The 3,786-nt window shown below is 41.5% G+C and overlaps 1 pseudogene; it reads left to right on the top strand.

Moving 5' to 3' along the window:
* The first annotated feature begins 665 nt into the window (after window positions 1-665).
* LOC102751435 lies at window positions 666-1,302 on the top strand (annotated as a pseudogene).
* Window positions 1,303-3,786: the final 2,484 nt, after the last annotated feature.

Raw genomic sequence — 3,786 nt, 5'->3', positions numbered from 1 at the left:
TTCTCTCTTTGAGGGGCCACTGACGGTCTCAGCCAGCTAGCCTATTTATCTGAGGAATCATTGCAACACATTCTTCAGGTAGAGCAGTATTAATTTACATTCTTCCTGTACAAGTATCTGTGATAGGCCACATCGTCTACTTATTCCTGTGTATATTTAAGATCAAGGCCAGGTAGAACTTGGATTTGGAGTCTCATGAGAAATGCAGATTTAAGTCGAGTCTCTCTCTCTCTCATAAACTCTATGTCACTGGGCTGTTTACTAGATGTCTCTGAATATGTTTCGTAGTATATGTACAGAATGATAGAATGATGATACCTACCCAAAATAAAGGTTCTTTGGGAGAAAAGAAGTAATAACACGTAGATCTTCCAAACTGAATCCCTACACTCGCTTGGCATGCAATTTATTGTAACTTCTTTCTTATACCTCTGAGTTCAGTTACATCTCTGTGCAAACAGGAAACTCAAGGTGATACACATAAGAACGCAGGATGAGGGTATGTTGGTGGAATTCTTTGAGGGCACACTTAAAGCAATCAGTGAGGGGGGATCCATCACCTAGAAATAGTATGGGCTACGTTTTAGGACATTCCATTAAAACCAAAATGCTGACTTGTCTTGTTAACATTGGCATTCTCGGTGCCAGAGCAGGAAACACGCCCCGGCTGCCTGCGGGCTGGCCATGGCCAGGCAGCAGTCCCTGGATCAGGGCATCACCCTGCGCGGGAGCGCGGACATAGTGGCCGAGTTCTTCTGGTTCGGCATCAACAGCATTCTGTATCAGCGTGGCATATACCCGGCCGAGACCTTCACTCGGGTGCAGAAATACGGACTCCCCTTGCTTGTCACGGCTGATCCCGAGCTGGTGAAATACCTGCACACGGTGGTGGGACAGCTGCAAGACTGGCTGTGCATGTGCTCGGTGCAGAAGCTGGTGGTGGTCATCTCGAATCTGGAAAACGGGGAGGTCCTGGAGAGGTGGCAGTTCGACGTTGAGTGCGACAAGACGGCCGGGGATGACGGTGCGCCCCACGAGAAGTCTCCGCAAGCCATCCAAGCCGAGATCCGCTCGGTGATCAGACAGATCACGGCCACCGTGACCTTCCTGCCGCTGCTGGAGGTTTCCTGCTCCTTTGACCTGCTGATCTATACCGACAAAGACTTGGTTGTGCCTGAAAAGTGGGAAGAGTGCGGACCACAGTTCATTGCCAACTCTGAGCAGGTCCGCCTGCGCTCCTTCACGACCACCATCCACAAAGTGGACAGCGCAGTGGCCTACAAGTCCCCCGTGAGTGACTGAAGGTGCGCTCGGAACCGATGGAATCCCATGTGTGTTTCCTGAGATCAGCTCAACTGCAGTTCCTGTTTGGTGGCTTTGGCTGACTTTTTAGGCAGGGAAAACTTAACATCGTGCTTTCCTGAACTGTGCACATTGTTCCATTTTTGGGTGCCTGTTTGTTTGGCTTTGCATAGGGCTGGGTATTTGGTTGCACACTCTTCAAAGGGAAGCAGCAGATCACCTCAGCCCTGTGATGGCATTTCCTTTGAAGGTGGTACCTGGAGACGGAAAACATGTGCTATGAAGCCAAATGCCTTCCTGCATCAGAACTTTTGGTCAAGAAGCTTGACTCGGAATCTAGGTGAATATGAAACAGCAAAAGAAGCCCGGATATTCAGAATCTTTGTGTATTTCTAAAATAACTGATAAACCATGCTAGCAGTATTCCTAAAAGGCCTTTTTGCCATTTACTTCATTTGTATAATTGCCATATTGAAAAAACAGACACAATTATTTGACTTTAATGTATATAACTTACAAAGCTGTTGCTATTTCTCCTGTTTAAATGCTGCTGATGCTGAACGCTTAATGTCTTTTTTGTGTTTTATAAATTCAAGCTTTAAATGACAATGATAAATACAGTTAAATGTACATGTTTTGTTTTGTTTTTTAAAAGAAAAAAATTCTCAGCATGAACACTGACAGCCTTTATTTCTACTGCTCCTAAATTCAAAGTTTGTATGTTTGCAGTGGGCCATTTGCCTATGCAAAATGGATGACTGTGCACTGGGGTGTACAGTTATTTTTAAGACAATATACATTGATCCTTTTCAGGTTTCCCGGTGATACCTGAGAGCCAGGATACACATGGGATGGCACTGTTCATGAACTCAGCCAGTGTTGCGATGTTTTCAATTCTGACATGCTTCAGTACAAGTAGATATAATTCAGGGAAAATCATTCATGAGTATCCCTATGGAACTGAAAAAAAAATGTATGTGAAGCAAATATTACTATGGGAGAGTATGTTGTCTGCAACTGTGTTTTGGCAAAACTTTGGGATACAATAATAAGCTAGCTTGGCTACAAGTAAGTTTCAGTGGTTAAGTAAATCCAAGGGTTTGCAAGATAGCAAGAAAGGTTGTCCCATATGTTTAACTTCATTTCCTAAAGCAAAAGATCAATCTTTTGGATCTTGTTAAGGAGTTCTGAAAAGGTTAGTTGGGAGCATTGGCAACACGTAAATGATATCTCTTTAATCCAAGGCTAGTGTTGTGTTCTAATTTTCAAGTTTGGTTTTTTATTGTTGTTTTGTTTTACAAAAGAGAATGAATGAAAACACCCCATCTATAATCTCTTAGCATAAAATCATGAAGGAAAAAAAGGCTTTTCAAAAACCCCTTAGGAAAGCAGATAAGGCTTTCGCATTTATGGAATGTTATTTATGCAAAGAAGAATTTGCAAGGGGCTGTGTAAATAAGCATTGAATTCTGCTAAAGCCCTTTAATATGGAGGTAGTTTGTTCCCTTCATCCTGCAAAACTAAGCCACGTTCCTATTAAACAGGCAATGCAGGTAAAGGCTTGGCCAAGGGTGCACACGTTGGCATTGGCATTGGTGGTGCTACAATTTGAATTCAGATTCCTTTGACTTTGATGAAAGATTTGTTTTTTCACATTCCATTGCTACCTTCTCAAAAAGTGCTTTGTTTTTAAAATGGAATCGCATTGCCCTTAGGGAAAAAGATGCAATTGATTAAATAGTACATTGAAGGGCCAAGTACATGCACCTATAGAACACTCCTTTATTAGCCGTCAGCTTACCAAACTATTACACAATGTCATAGAATACTCTTGATAAAGCTTTCTGTCATGTCTAAATGTAAGAAATACGTTTGGAAAAACCACCTATTGAAATGTGAAAAATACAGTTTAACCATGTTTTCTAACCATTTGGATTTTTTTTTTTAAAAAAAACCTAAAACATAGTATTTTATCTCACTCATGTTCTTTAGCTACATTGTAGGCAAGTACATTTCAAAGGTGGTCTATACAGATCACTCGTATGAGAGACAGAAAAATAGAGATATGAAAAGGGAGCAGTGTAAATACCTTATTGGCAGTGTTACAAAAGCCGGAAAACAAATGCTTTCTGTCACAGAAGTCTGTTATTATTTCTAGTCTGGGAAATTGGCATCCAGTCCTAGTGTTTCATCTTTCACACATTGAGAAAGCTGTACCAGATACGTGTAGCAGCACCGTCTTATCTTTGCTTTCTTAATATACATCAGGCAAATGGATGTTGCTAAGCGTCATTTCTACAGAAAATGCACGCTCTTCACCCTAGAGTAGAACTGATTCTGGAGAATTCTAAGGAATTAGTTGGTGGGTTGGAGGAGGGGAGGCATCGAGTTTGTCTTAGAAAATTATGCTTACCTTAATTATATTGTAAATATTCCAGCAACTAAACTTAGCATCTGTTCCTGGTTGTTTCCTAACAGATAACA

Source organism: Myotis davidii, unplaced genomic scaffold (genome assembly GCF_000327345.1).
Source record: "Myotis davidii unplaced genomic scaffold, ASM32734v1 scaffold562, whole genome shotgun sequence".
Classification (NCBI taxonomy): Eukaryota; Metazoa; Chordata; class Mammalia; order Chiroptera; family Vespertilionidae; genus Myotis; species Myotis davidii.
The sequence above is the reverse complement of the archived record's forward strand: the minus strand, read 5'-3'. Positions and strand labels throughout refer to the sequence as shown.